Source organism: Lactuca sativa, chromosome 8 (assembly GCF_002870075.4).
Source record: "Lactuca sativa cultivar Salinas chromosome 8, Lsat_Salinas_v11, whole genome shotgun sequence".
NCBI classification, from domain to species: domain Eukaryota; kingdom Viridiplantae; phylum Streptophyta; class Magnoliopsida; order Asterales; family Asteraceae; genus Lactuca; species Lactuca sativa.
In genome coordinates, this window is record NC_056630.2 from 297,251,111 (window position 1) to 297,267,294 (window position 16,184).

General features: G+C 29.7%; 1 pseudogene; it reads right to left on the reverse strand.

The window, feature by feature from the left end:
* Window positions 1-10,259: 10,259 nt before the first annotated feature.
* Window positions 10,260-11,981, reverse strand: LOC111895898 (uncharacterized; annotated as a pseudogene).
* Between the last annotated feature and the right edge of the window lie 4,203 nt (window positions 11,982-16,184).

Sequence of the window (16,184 nt, forward strand, 5' to 3'; positions counted from 1 at the left end):
CTTAAGTGCTATTGGGCCCTAGTGATCCAATAGTATTGCCAGTAAGGTCAAAGTAATCAAATGCGAGATGGGCCAACGAGTCTTTTGCATCCCCGACGGCCTAAAGTAAACTCACGGAAGTAGCAGGATTTGTACTCCTCTTTTCCTCGTTTGCTAGGCTTATGAGTAAACAAGATAAACAGATTTAGCTTGATGATCGAGAGTAATCAAGGTGGTTGGATTAAGTGAGTGATAACGGGCGATGCCTCTAAGGATCGTTCGTAATCTGTAGTTATAACTAGTCATTACTAATGCATGATTATAACAACTCACAAACCTTAATTAATCCAACACCACCTGAGTAATCAAGGAAGAGTAATCAAAATCATTCATTGTGGCGGTATAACAATTTGAGAAATCACTGTATTTTATGTATTTGGAAAACATCGGGTTTTCCAGGGAAGTTCAACATTTTCACTTGTACATTTAATACTAAGTTCTTCAATTATACATGTTTTGAAATCATCATGCATATTGTACGGATCTTCACACCTTTTTATAAACAATGGCCTTTTCAGAAAATATTGGATTTTCTAGGTTTTACAAACTATACAGATCATTTTTATCACAACATTGCTTATGAACTCACCAACATTCCATATGTTGACCGTTTTTCCAAAATAACTTGTATTCTCCGGTAACAGGTAAACTGAGGAATAAGTACCAAGTATGTTAGTTTGTTTTGTCATTGAAAACTATCAAATAGTTTATGTATGGGTTTGTAACGTTAAAACAATGTACTTGATGTGAACAATTCCAGTTGTAATATATTGATGCAAGGTGATGTTTATGTTATGATTCATGTATATTCATTGTGATGATATTCAATTTAAGTCACGCATGCCCTCAGACGTTTCCGTTGTCTGGTTCGGGGGTGTGACAAATTAATATTATACATTTAAAAAAATTAATAATCCACTAAAATAGTATTTATTATTATATATATAGAATATAAAAAATTAAATGTAATAATCCAACAAAAAATCTAATAATTTTTTTTTAAAAAAAATAATCCAATAAATTTCTTATAAAAAATAGTTAAAATTAATTAATAATATAAAAATATAATATTTACTAATATATAAATATTATATATTAAAAATAAAATTAACTAATATATAGTATTCACATAAAAAAATTAATCCAATAAAAATAAAATTAAAAAAAGAATTAATGTATAATAGTTCAATAAAATTAAAAAGAAAGAAAAATTAGTATATAATAATTGAATAAATTTAAAATGAAGAATTGTAGAAATGGTCATTCTAATTTGGAAAAAAGAGATAACTGCAAAAATGGTCCCTAAGGGTAAAATTGTCATTTTAAAAAAGTTAACAGTCAAATGTTATAGTTAACGACATAGGAACTAAAACCACAACTAAACCACAAAATAATGACCTTTTTTGGTATTAAATTTTCTTTTGGACATTACCCAAAGAAATTGACAAACCACAAGGACCACTTTTGCAATTTTTTCAAAGTTTAATTTGCAAATATGTCCATAAAATTTGAATATAAATTAATTGACTAAACTACACAAATGGTCCCTGTGCTTTGCTCAAAATTGCCACTTTGGTCCAAAAAGGTTTGGACTAGCACCACAGGTCCAAAGTTTTCATTTTGTTGCGAGTTTGGTCCGATTTGGTTTGAACTTTTTGATAAAGACGATTTTGCCCTTACTTGTTTCTTTTTTAGTTTTATTTAAATATTTTTCTGTTTAAAAGAAAAAATCGCATTTTCCATTTTATTTATATAATTTTTTATAAAGGAATAAAAATAAATAAATAAAATATACATTCTCTCTCTCTCTCTCTCTCTCTCTCTCTCTCTCTCTCTCCCCCCCCCCCCCCCCCCCCCAACATAAGAGCATAATTCCTCTTTTCTTTCATCGTAACAAAAAAATCACTCATTTGTAGAAAATAGTTAATCACCATAGCATGTTCTAAATCCCACCCTTCTATGCATCGATTCATCATTCATCATCTACATGTATGCTTTGCTTTTTTGCAACCTCTATGTGTAGTTTCTGTTGATTTAAACTAAAATACTTCAAAAATCACCCCCTTTCCCTTTCGATTTTAGGTATTAGGTCTAAATGAGAAGAGTATAGCGAATCAGAGATTGAGAGATGGCGTTTTTGTGCGTCGGTCGAACAAACCCACACACATGAGGGTTTTTGTACGTTGTTGATTAAATCACACATACTTGTTGTTGTTCGAAATCGATCATCCGGTGAGAAGAAAGGGGGATTACCATTGTACAATGAAGCTTATCACTATACGAAGGAAGAAGGTGCAGAAACCCTAGTAATGATGTCGGCGATGAAAAAGGCGCTCCAACTCAGATTTGTTCAGATGACGAACCGTCGATCTTCTGATTTGTCTCATCACCTTCCTATTATCGGATATAAGAGAGACAGTGCTCCAACTTAGATGTGAGAGAGAGAGAGAGAGAGAAAAGAAAAATGGTGTTACTATTGGATCTATGATGGCGCCGTTTTCTTTATAGATGTAGATGTTGATCGGTGGTGTCATTGACCGGTCGTGGTGGTGGTTGTTGTGTTGGCCATTGCTGGTGGTTGTATTGTTGATTGTTGGTTGTGTGTAAAAGACGATGATTGTGAGTAAAAGATGAAACGGATCCGGGAGATTAGAGAAAAAAAGAGATCGACTTGGAAAGTGGTGGTGACGGACACGACGCTAGCTAACAGTGGTGAGGACGGCGGCTGATGGTGGTATGTTAAGGTCATATATTCCGTCAAATGGTGGTGCATCGGCGTTTATATGAGAATGGAACAAGATGGGGTTGTAGATTTTAGGGGGGGGGGGGAGAGAGAGAGAGAGAGCAAGCGAGAGAGAGAGAGATTGTATATTTTATTTATTTATTTTTATTCCTTTATAAAAAAAATTATATAAATAAAATGGAAAATGCAATTTTTTCTTTTAAACCGAAAAATATTTAGATAAAACTAAAAAAGAAACAAGGAAGGACAAAATCGTCTTTATCAAAAAGTTCAAATCAAATCGAACCAAACTCGCAACAAAATGAAAACTTTGGACCTGTAGTGTTAGTCCAAATATTTTTGAACAAAAGTAGCAATTTTGAGCAAACCACAGGGACCATTTGTATAGTTTAGTCAAATCAATTTAAAGAACCGGAATTCTTTTAATAATTTAATTATGTTATAATAATGACATAAGTTTAGTCTATGAAATTTTGATATTTTAAATTATATAACGTGGCGATCAATCACTAAAAATTATCTCATATTGTGCTCGATCCAAAACATATTGTATTCCAGATATAAGTTGATTATATATATTTTGTTTCATTCGATTAACTTTCCGTCCTTTAGCATTACATCGACCCACACAATAGTATGATGGTGTTTTGAGATTTTATCTAAAACCAACTTATTAACTTATTGGTTTTTTGAAAAGTCATTAAATTAAAAAAAAAAAAAAAAAAGTTGACAATATGAAAATAATTTCTCATCAACCTTTCAAAAGAAGATTTCAATAACTTAGAAATTTTAACTTTTCAATATATATATATATATATATATATATATATATATATATATATATATATATATATATATATATATATATATATATAGGCTTAGGTTATTTTGTTTTTACTAAGTATTATGTGACAGAATGCACAAATCTGGACCAATGGATGAAATTAATCAATGGACATGATTTGAGGGTGTATGATATTACAATAGGGTAACATGTAGCATATAATCACACAATTTTAAGCAAAAGAGTATTTTGGACAATTAACTACATTTATAAAAGGAAATTTTCGGATTTTTAGGGATGATTAATTCTTCTAATTTAAAAAAAAAAAATCTAAATTTTTTAATTAATTTAATTTCAACTTTTTACCAATTTTATTCTGTCAGAATATTATTTGTTAGAATGATGCTCTTTCAGAATTTTATTCTAATAGAATATTATTTTGTTAGAACGATGCTCTTTCAGAATTTTTGAATCAATTCTAATATATTTTTATACATCCAAACTTAAATACAAATTCATACATATTCTTACATTCTAATATAATTATACATATTCTAAAAGAATATCAAGGTCTTCAACGCCTTCTTCCAGTCATTCCTATCACAAATACAACAAAAACTAATATTTGTTAAAAACATGTTACTTACAGTTATCTATCACTTAATATATTCTAGTAGAATACATAGAATATGATACAATACATATAATACATTCTGGCAGAATATATCGATTTTATTCTGATAGAATATATAGAATACATTCAAAGGTATTGTATTTACAGCTAGTAATTCTGACTGAATGCATACCACAAGGTTAAATTCTTTAAATACTCTTTCAGGCATTTCAACAAACACTTTTTAGACATTATCATCAAACAAGCCAAAAACCATATTTGATTTACTTACAATAGTTTACATATAAACATAATTTCCAGCAACATGATTTAGAATGCATACCACAAGGTTCAAAGTGTAAATTAATTTGTGTTGATGAAAAATAAAAAGGCACAAACAACCTAGAATTGTATTCCATAACCGAAAGAAAAACAAAATATATGGCAGACCCATTAAAGCATAGAAACGTGGTTTTCATATAAGATTTGAAAACATTATTTTGTAAGAAAGAAGAGCATCCACATAAAAGAAATTGAAACTCATCAACTTGAACACATGAATAAAGAATGTTACTTACATTATAAGGCCCTGATACAAGAGCTGGAACCATACGAACTAACATCTTTTTCTATGCTTCCTTCTAACTAAAAGTGACTCATTAAGCAAGAAAGAACCAATTTTGGAATAAGTAACTGAAGTTCACTGAGACATTTTAACAAACAGTTGGTGTGCAAATCAGAATATTTTCAATTCCACCAACAGTTCACTAAGACAGCAAGTTGGTCCTTCTTTCAGGAATTTAGTCGAGCACCTTATGTGCATAGCTCGTTCTTCTTGAACACGTTAGGTTTTCCCTTACTTAACCATCCAGTTCAGCGAACAATAGAAATAGATAATTTGAATCACAAGTTAACAATCCATAATTAATGAGAATTGAAGAGTTGTTACCGGATAAATAAGGGCATACGAAGTTTGCTCGATTTGGAAAAGCTCTAGAGAACCGATCATCGAAGGAACTGTAACAATGATGCAGAAACATACACCGGCTTCTTGTGACTCCAAAATTGCCTCGATGTTGATGCTAGCTTCGATTGGAGATGGAGCCACCAAGAATAACATCTTCTTAATCAATGGAATGGGGAAACAGATTTGCAGCAAGAGGTTTGACTACCTCTTTTGATCAGACGATGTTCATTCGTCCATAAGAAAATTAGAGGAGGCATATTACGTATGATATAAAAGGCTAGGGTTAAATAGTTGGTCAAACAAATTTTTATGTCAATTTCCATGAATTAAGGGATTTTATTTTAATTAGCATGCTAAAGTTACATAATTACCCTTATTACAATTTTTAATTATTTAATTATTCCTAAATTCCTATTGGTGCACACAGGCACACAATAGTTGTCAAAAACATTTGAACCTATCTATCTATCTATCTATATATATATATATATATATATATATATATATATATATATATATATATATATATACACACACACACCTTAATATACATATTTGGTCAAAGGTTGAATTTTAAGAGGTACAAGTCATTATTGCATTATGTACAATGACTTTATGCTTTGGAATTTGATTCAGTCAACATTTATGAATCCGTCAAAATTGAACCTAACAATCCCTCAATTTTAGTCGACTGAATAGGTCAAAATTAGACTTAGTATTCCCTATTTTAAGCAAATATAATCGGTCTACAGATGATGTCTATATAGCATATCCTATCTCTTCCCCACCACTGCCACACTCTAAACTCTCCCTATTATCAACGAATTCTGGAACTCGGTTCACCCGCTTTCATGACCACCTTCACCACTGTCTCACTTCATCTCACGATGGTTCACTATCCCATCTCCTTAAAATCCAGTCAAACCAACAACACCTTCACCTTAATCTCCCCTCTCCTGTCCCACTTGGCCACTTCCTCGATCGTAAGCATCGTCGCCACCAACTGTCGGCTTCACCATCTTCTCTATCGTCCACCCCTTACTAGATTTGTCAACAAAAATAACTTGGAAACCCTATATTCTCCACCTTTCTTTATCTCTCTAACATCCACCATCACCACCTCAAAGTTATGTAGGCGGATTCGTCGGGTCCAGGTACGATCACACCATCAAAGCCATCAGATCCATCAATGTCTCTAATTTTTTTCTTATTTCTTTTTTGCTTCAGTGAAAAATAGAATGGAGCCTCTTCATAGAGAAAACGTTAAAAAAATTATGCCCCAACCATTCCAATCACAGCCAGGGCTACACCTCCTTCTTAGCCGTCCACTCCCCTGCTTTTTCTTCTTCATCATATCCCTTTCAAAAAATACAGACACCCCTGGAAAGCATAACACTTACCACTGTTGCCTTCACTTTGAAGGTTGACACAACCATTCTCTTTCTCTCCAATAACACTAGATCAAACGTTGCTCATACTATCTCCATGTATGAACCCTGGAAACCATCTCCATCATCAGTTAACGACCCACCATCACCATCGTCTTTTTTTCAAAAGATGAAATCAGCCAAATTGAGGCACCAATATGTTTCCCAGTCTGTTGTTTTTGTTGTTATAGTGTTTTTCATCTTTATTGATATTTCTTCTATGTGAAGCTCTTTGTCCAGGAGACGAAGCTAGAAAATATGCCACGAGGTCAAGTTTCATAGTTGGAGCTGTCCATGTAGCAGGTAAATGTATCACATTCATGTAACCTCTTTTCTACCAGATTTAGATTTGGGCTTGGTAAACACCATGGTTTTAAACATGTTCTTATTTTTATGATTAGGACTTGATGAACACCTATACGTGTTATACAAACGAATTTGTTTTGTTGACTTTTTGCGTTTCTTTAGCTTATAACTCTTGAAATAGGGTTTTCTGATTTCCCAGTCCTGATTATTGGTATCTCAAGTTCGATTTTGGTGAAGAAGTCCATATCTCCCTTCCATCTCCATGCACACTACTCATAGTTATTTTCCAAATATTGACAATTTTTGTTTTCTATTTATACTTTCAGCCATTGAGTTGATATTTACTTTTTTTTCTTGGTTAAAGTTAGGATTCACCTGACGGGTTTGGTGTTATAAGATATATACTCTTTTTTTGTTTCTTTTTGTGTCTGCTATGAATATACTTAATTTTATTTGTAGACTATTTATTGTTGTATGAGTTAATTTTATTTGTAGGCTATTGATTGTTGTATGAATATTTCAGAATGTTCCTTTAGATGGGCTTCACTCTAGCTCCGGTTAATTAGAAACTTGTAAGTGAAGATGGGTTTGAGGATTGTTCACTTTCTGCTTCAGTGTCCCCTTTTTCATTTTCCCTAAGTATGTACTATGAAATTTTATTGGTCCTCTTTATGCCTTTTTCTCAGAGAATATAACACCACAAAGTGTAATTTCCTTCTTTAACCGGCTTAATGGGCTAACATGTACGTAGTTAACTATTTTTTGTGTAGAACTTTTTAGGTATTTATGTTGAATTTGGAAGGATTTCACTATTTCAAGTGTCAATATAGATGGGCTTCCTTTATACCACAGGTTTTGATCTTTTTTTAACTTAGGCATGACATGTGATTTTCATGAGAGGCTTTCGCACACTATGTTCTTAGACCTACTTCTTTTCAATTAAGTTAAATCAAGAAAATAAACAAATTACTTTTATTTTTGTGAAGTCGCTACTTTTTCTCTATTGTTGGTAACAAATGTCATCTTTTTTCAAATAAATTTGTTGAAATTACTTGATAGATGAAGTCACGTAGCTTAAGGAGTCTACCCAAGATTTGTTTATGTGCTTTTATTATTATTATTCTACGATTTGATTGCAAAAAAAAATTGTTTTTTCTTTTTAATTTAAAAATGTATTTGTTGTCACTATCTTGGTATCAACTTTTACAAAATTGTGAAAGGTTTATCCGAGCTTAAACGGTCCAAGTAGCATTCACTCAAAAAATGGGAAGGCATGTTGTCATTTTAAGTTACTTCACAATAAGTATTTCGAGCTTTATGATTATCAGGGTAATGGTCTTTGCTATTTTTATGTTAGAAATGTGAGGTCTGGAGCTTTTACCATCTTTTCAAAACTAGAATATCCATATAAGTCCAAGGTTATGCTTTTCTTGAAATAATATTCATAAGCTTTGCATTAATACTTCTCATTTGCTTTATTACTCATATAGTATCTCATTTTTTGTATGGTTCGAACAATCCTGTGATGTTGAAGATGCCATCAGGTGTCGTGATGGCTATGACAATGCTCATGGTTGAGCTTCATACGGTTGATACATATTAGTGAAAAGTAATTAGAATTTCAATCTTTTATGCAACCTCACTCATCGAGTCTTCCTACTTCTTGCCTATATTGTCTCGGTTTGTTATAGCCAATGAGTGAGAGCTATAGATGATGAAGTATTAAATCAAATCCACCTAACTAGCTGCTTCCCAATGATGAAGATGATGCATTTCAAAAGATGGTTTCTAAGGCTTTTAGTACCTATGATTGAATTTAAATTTCCTTACATAGTTACTCTATATTTCATACTTGCAGAAGTATTTGCAATTTGTATTTTATGTTTGTGAATGTGAAATCGTAACTTTCCAAAGCCTTAATATGTTATACTTAATGGAGTTGGCTTTCTTCCATACAACAGCTATGAAAAGTACAAAAGAAAATAAAAATATTATAATGTTAAATTCTTTTTCATATCAAAATGTCCCACCTGTCAAATTATAATGTTCAATTATGTAAGTTTAAAATATTCAATTGTCTTCTATTTGGTCGATATTTTAACTATGTCACGATCCAACTGGTTCAACCTACCGTCTTGGGTTGTGGTATTAAAACGTTGATAATAATAAATCATTCAATTTACAATATACACTAAAGATATTTTAAGTTTTTCATAAACGAAAATTACAAATATGTCTCACATGGTATATTTTTTATTTTGGTTTAAGGGCTAAATAGTTAGTTTTTCAGACCAAACTTGCAAAATCAATTAAACTTAAAAACCAAACTTGCAAAATCAATTAAACTTAAAAATGAAAAATATAATTTACCCAAATCAAAATAATCATTAAATTGAAAGTAATCATTGTTCGCCGAAAATGAACAAATTACGAAAGCAAACTATTCACACCCGTCGCGTAGCGCGGGTAAACGGCTAGTGTGTGTATATATATATATATATATATATATATATATATATATATATATATATATATATATATATATATATATATATATATATATATATATACTAGCCGTAGAACCGTGTAAAGCGACGGCGAAAAATAGTTTCTCATTCGGCAATAAGTTCTATACGGAAACATGTTAGATTTCAAGTAACACAAAACATATGCATATTGTTATCGATCGGTTTTACGGAAACAAATAAATGTAACCCTAGCAATACAAAAGAAAATAAATATTTTGGTGTGTAGTGTACGTTTATAGTCCTTCATTTTAGAAATCAGGACACATCCATACGAAGTGACTTGCTTATACCTTTCTTTTTTCTAGCATCCATCACAACAATTTTATTCATAATGTAATATTTTATACTTTTCTTTTTATATCTAAGCCTATATTTTAATACATTATTCCATGCACGATATTGACTTCCATAAAATAATAATTGGAGAAATACAAATATGAAGAAAAAAAACAACAAAACTAACAAGTAATAACTAAATAAAGTAATGAAGCAAATAATATGTATCTAACAAAAGGTATTATTGGAAAAATAATAAAAAAGATAATAAATAAAAACACCTTTCAATAAAAGACAAACTTGAGATATGCTTTGCCTTGCTTGCGTCATCACTCCAACGTAATTTGGCCTGACATTAGAGGGGGCAGTGATCCAATAGTCTCCATGGAGTATGGAGTTGAGGCTGGCCAACTTAGCCTCCTCAATGCCGTTTTCCAGCCCATACCCATCTACATAAAATAGATAAATATCCCAAGAAACCTAAATCAACACCCCTTCCTTAAGCTCCCCTTTCGCCAACATAGCAAGATCCATACCCTTCCAATAGAAAGCTATGTTAGAAGTAGTACTATGAGTCTATGATGATATCAGTAGCATCTTCACTTCTACCTGCAAAACAATATTATCTATTAACCAAATTAATTAAAAAAATAAATAAATGATTCACAAGAACATATGTTTTACAGATATGGATAAACATTCCTTGAGCTCTCTAACAATGACATGAAACATAATTCATGCTTATTAGTAACATAGCTCTAAAGTAAAAATTGGTTTCCGATTTCATTAATACCAACAGCAAAGTGTTAAGTCAGCAAGTGTAAATCTAACATTTCCTTAGGTGGGATAGGTTTAGGTTGCTGTTTTTAATATGATTATGAGTTATGGAAGCTTACATCCATTATAGTGATTAGACAATCCGAAAGAAGAAGAGGTCCCACTGATGCAACATCACTTATTAAAGTCAATCTGGAAGCCAAATCCCCCCTTGTCAGGGTCTCAACCTGCAGGTTTTATATTTTTAACATATTTATTACGACATAATTACTTTAAACTATTGATTTTCTTTTTGAAATTATTAGGAAATAATTCAGTATGTGTGTTTATAAAACTCACCTGTGTAACAACAAAGTCCACAGAATCAACAATAAATGGTTCATGTGGACCATTTGGGATTCCTGTTAGGACGTACCGTTTCAACAGGAAAGAAGGGGTCTAACTAACAATGTTACATAAGGGTAAAATAGTCATTTACTCACAGTTCATTCAGTCCAAAAAAAAGACTTTTGTGTATAGTTGTATATAGAAAGTGTCCTTTTTTATGATACGTACACAGGGGCCAAGGCATTGCAGCTAAGAAATATTTTGTATCCAAAGATGCATTTGAAAGGACCAAAGACTTTACTCTTCTTGGCCTATGTTGAGCAAAAAGTAATGCTCAAAATCCACCAAGTGATGTTCCATAAAGATGTCTGTTAAAAAAAGATTCATTAGATAAATAAATAACAATAACATCAAAAATGGAATCAGATAATCTTACATGGTGGACATCACTAATATCTAAAAACTTCTCAAATGCTTGAACCCATTCTTGATTGTTCCAAACACGAGGAATATTAATAGAAATCAATCGATAACCCTGAAAAAGAAACAAAACAAAAAAAAGATTTCTGAAAACTTTGTTATGAAAAAAAATCCTTCAACTTGGTTTTTGTCTTTAACAATGTTAAAGTTGTTGTTACCTTCATGGAGAGTGCCATGATTTGTTTGTAGTAAACATTTGTTGTTCCAGCAATTCCAGGATTCATAATATCTCCATTGTTTTGTGCAAATCTGTAAAATTTATGTCAAAATTAATGTCCATATATGTTATTCTTATATCAATTTGGATGTAAAATCTAATATCAACATTTTTTCTGTTTATAGAACTTGCTATAAAGATTAATGCTTTATCTTTGTAAGTAATACACCAATCGGAAGCTGCAAATTAGCCAATTTAATCTCAAAAGTTGAATATAGCTCCAGTTTAATGTGAATTTCAATAATTTAAGGTTTATTGAGAGTAAACATCGAACAATTGATACTGAATCGAAACTGTAAATAGGGTTTAGACATAATGAAAGTAACAATCGATACCAACTAAACCAGTGATTTATCGAATTGGGTAAGTCAATAGATGTATAATCAAGTGAAAGATCGACGAAATATATGACCAGAAAAACTTACTGGGATCTTGTGGAGAGGGACTTGGGACTTGAAGTAGATGTAATCACCAGGCGTTGAAAACCCACCTTTCATTGCTAAATTTGACGATGATCGTGAAGAGAGAATGGCGTGCCAATGGATAGATTTTTTCCAAGAGTTTAGGAATAAGCATGGACTCAAACCGGGGATTAAAGAGATTGGGTCAAATTTTTGGAAGAGATAAGATCTCAAAGGTAATCATATTAAAATTTAATATTATTTTATTCATGATTAGTTGAACTTTACGCTTAGAAAGTTGAACGTCTTAAAAAAATAATATTATTTTATTGGATCTATTTATAGAAATAGTAGAATTTCTTTTATAAATTAGTAAATATATATATATATATATATATATATATGTATATATGTATATATATATATATATATATATATATATATATATATATATATATATATATATATATATATATATACGGAAAAGTTCAATAGAGAACCATAATTATGGGTTTTTCAAGGAACCAAATTTTTTTTTTCAATTTCTAGAGCTTATTCTTTATCGAAAAAAAATTTAAAAATATCTAAATTCATATATTAACATTGTGAACGTGAAAAATATTTTTCGGATTCATGTTGTGAATTTTCGAAGATTCACATTGTGAATTTGACGTAAAAAAAATCGAATTTTATATCATTGGAAAAAGGATAAAAAAAAGTTACGAATTTCTGTATTTTTAGTTTTTTTTTTTGATAAAAAATAAGTTCTAAAAGTTGAAAAAAGATTGATTCCTTGGTTCTTTAGTTAATTATGGTTCTCTATTGAACGTCATCCTCTATATATATATATATATATATATATATATATATATATATATATATATATATATATATATATATATATATATATATATATATATATATATATATATATATATATATTCAATAATGTCAATAACCATTATTTATTTATCAAATAAAAAACATTATTATGAAGCATGAATTAACTATTAAATAAATAAAAACTGCTATTATGTATCAAATTAAATAGTCATATTTTATTGGTATTGATAAACTTAATAAAAGGGAGAATCAAAGTTAATATTAACAACCCGGTTTGCTTGATACAGATAAGTCTAAACGGATATATCATATTATCCACTTTACTATCTAAAGTTTTAAACCGAAAGATAATAAAATTAATACAACCATATTTCATGGAACATGAATAACAAATGGAATACTAGTTTTCTATTAGTCATAAATCATATATAGATATTTTTTCTTAATATTAAACAAAGTATTTGATTTTACAACTGACTGGTCAATTTCGATTAGAGGGCTTAAATAATAAATAAAGCTTAAAAAAATTACAAATAAAATGGCCTATATAATGGATTATTTGTTTTATTTTCATTAGATAAGAGATTGGGTCAAACTTTTGGAAGAGATAAGATCAAAGGTAATCAGATTAAAATTTAATATTATTTTATTCATGATTAGTTTTACTTTACGCTTAGAGAGTTGAACGTCTTAAAAAAATATTATTATTTTATTGGATCTATTTATAGAAATAGTAGGATTTATTTTATAAGTTAATATATATATATATATATATATATATATATATATATATATATATATATATATATATATATATATATATATATATATATATAGGTTCATGCGAAAACATAAATATCTTGCAAAAACAAATTTTATGTTATGAAAGTCAAACACATGTACTATAAAAAAATAAATTTATTAGCAATAAATTAAAGATAGTAAGTTTATGGTGTTATGGTAATATAAATTTAAAGACGGTTTAAATAATTTTTTTTTCATGTCCTTAATCATTTTTAAATTTATGTTTTCATAATAAAAATGTTAAAAGTCATACTTTGCTAATATGAAACAATTTCTCGTCTATCATCGATTATCATAATGTATTTCAAAGTTTGGATGAATTATTTTCCAAAATATAATGTTGAGGTGACACAATATCATAGATTTTTCTTGTTTTCATATTTTCGTAAATTATTTGCATTTTCGCATGAACCCTCCCCATATATATATATATATATATATATATATATATATATATATATATATATATATATATATATATGTTTAGGTTCATTTGATACCATTCTAATTTTGTGAGACCGTGAGACCAAATCTAAAAATAATTTTAAAATACAAAATAAATGGAAAAATACAAAAATTCTTTTTTTAAATATTATTTTTGGGACTTGAATTAACTAAAAAAAATAAAAAAAATAAATAAATAAAATAATAAATAATAAAAAAAATCCTTTTTTTTTTTGAAAAATACATGAAATATTTTAATAGAACATTACACTGACATATTATAAAAAATAATTTTAAAATGCAAAATAAATGGAAAAATCTAAAAGTTCTTTTTTTAAATATTATTTTCGGAACTTAAATTAACTAAAAAAATAAAAAATAAATAAAAAAATTCATTTTTTTTTGAAAAATACGTGAAATATTCTAATAGAATATGACACTGTACATATTCTAATAAATAATTTTAAAATGCAAAATAAATGGAAAAATCCAAACGCCCTTCGTTTATTTTTTTTATTTAGATTCCAGAACAAAAAGACAGATAAAAAGGAGATGGTGCAGTGCAAAGTGTAGATTTAGAGAAGTTTGTAATTTTGTCGAAGTTTGAAAATATATATGGAAAATATTGCCCCACAGATGAAGACATCATATAGGAAACACAAAAGTGATTGGAATGGCATAATAGTAGGTACACTTTGAACATAACCAGTTATATCTACCATGTTCATTCGATCATCACAATCACATGGATGTGAATAAGACAATGGTCCTATGCACTCCATAATTGTCACATAAACCATGTTTTTAGTCCAATCTTTTTCAAACCTTTCATGATCATATTGGTCTACATTTACATTTTTAAAAACAAAATTTTTAGCTACTCCTTAGATTCTATCATTTATATAGAGTGGCGAATTGTTTCTCTACCCATTAGGTTTAGTGGTTTGGATTTGTACTCGCCAGTAGAGGCTACCTCATATGCTTTTGTTGCCTCAAGGGTCCAACCTTGGGTGTTGCAAGACAACATCTTACGAGATAGCAACATGTGTGATATAGATTCTGATTATGCTTGTCTCTTGGCTTCTCTTTGTAACAAGCTTCCGGACATTGGCCATAACCTTAGCAGTTTAACTACTAAGGGCACCACCCCTTAAATCCCATAATTAAAAGTTGAAATTGTTATTTTAACTTCTTGACATGTTGCTACTGTTAAGTACTCAATTTTCAACTTTATAGTTAATTTTGGTTATGGCTTAATGGGTTAAGTTGTCAAATAACCCTTAAAATGCATTGCTGGGAAATTCTGAAAAATTACCAATTTGTCCTTGTTTTGAAAAAACTGTAGAAAAAACATCAAAAGTCTGATTGATGATCCGTAAACTCTAAAAAGTTTGAATTTTGAGTCTAGTTTGCCCATGAATTTTTCCAGTACATGTTGTTGCCTCCAACTTAGGTGAAAATTGTCTTTTCCACTGACTGTTCGGAAATTAGCTGCATGAACATGCTGTCTTGTAACATTCATAGAAAATTGTACATAAATCGGTTAGACCTGTGCGAGTAGTAATTTTAAAGCTAAAATTATGAACTACCTGAATATGGAATAAAGTTAAAATTTTTACAGGCTTAAGTGGTGTTAAAATGGCTTTGAACAGGTGGCTGTTACGGGTCAAAATCTAGAACTTTGTTCTAAGCGTTCGTCTATATGTTTAGGTATTCTACTCTCAATAATTTTGTGTCATTTGTTTGATATTCTCATAAAGTACACAATTGGTGTATTAATACTATCATTCAATCCTTATGTGTGTAAAAATGAGTGACTATAATGTCATAACTTGAGAAATTCTATAGTTGTTAGGGTCTAAGCTTTACCTAGATACTTATAAATTCACAATGTAATAGCCTAGGTCAACTATTGTAATTTATTTTCAAATAGTAAAAATAGAAATTAATTGAGATGAAAAGTAGCGTCAAAAATGAAGTATTAAATAAACTTATTTGGGATGAACAAAGTGATAGAGATTTTATCAAGGATTTCAAAATATAAAGAACTCCCAAATCCGAGTTATAACAAAGGAGTTATGACCAATCGAAGATCCGTGACAAAACCGGCAAAACACTGTAAACGTAAAAATTAAGTTTTCAATAAAATACTTTTTAGCCTTAACAATCTAAATGAAAGTTGTAGTATACTTTAAACCGTGAATGTCT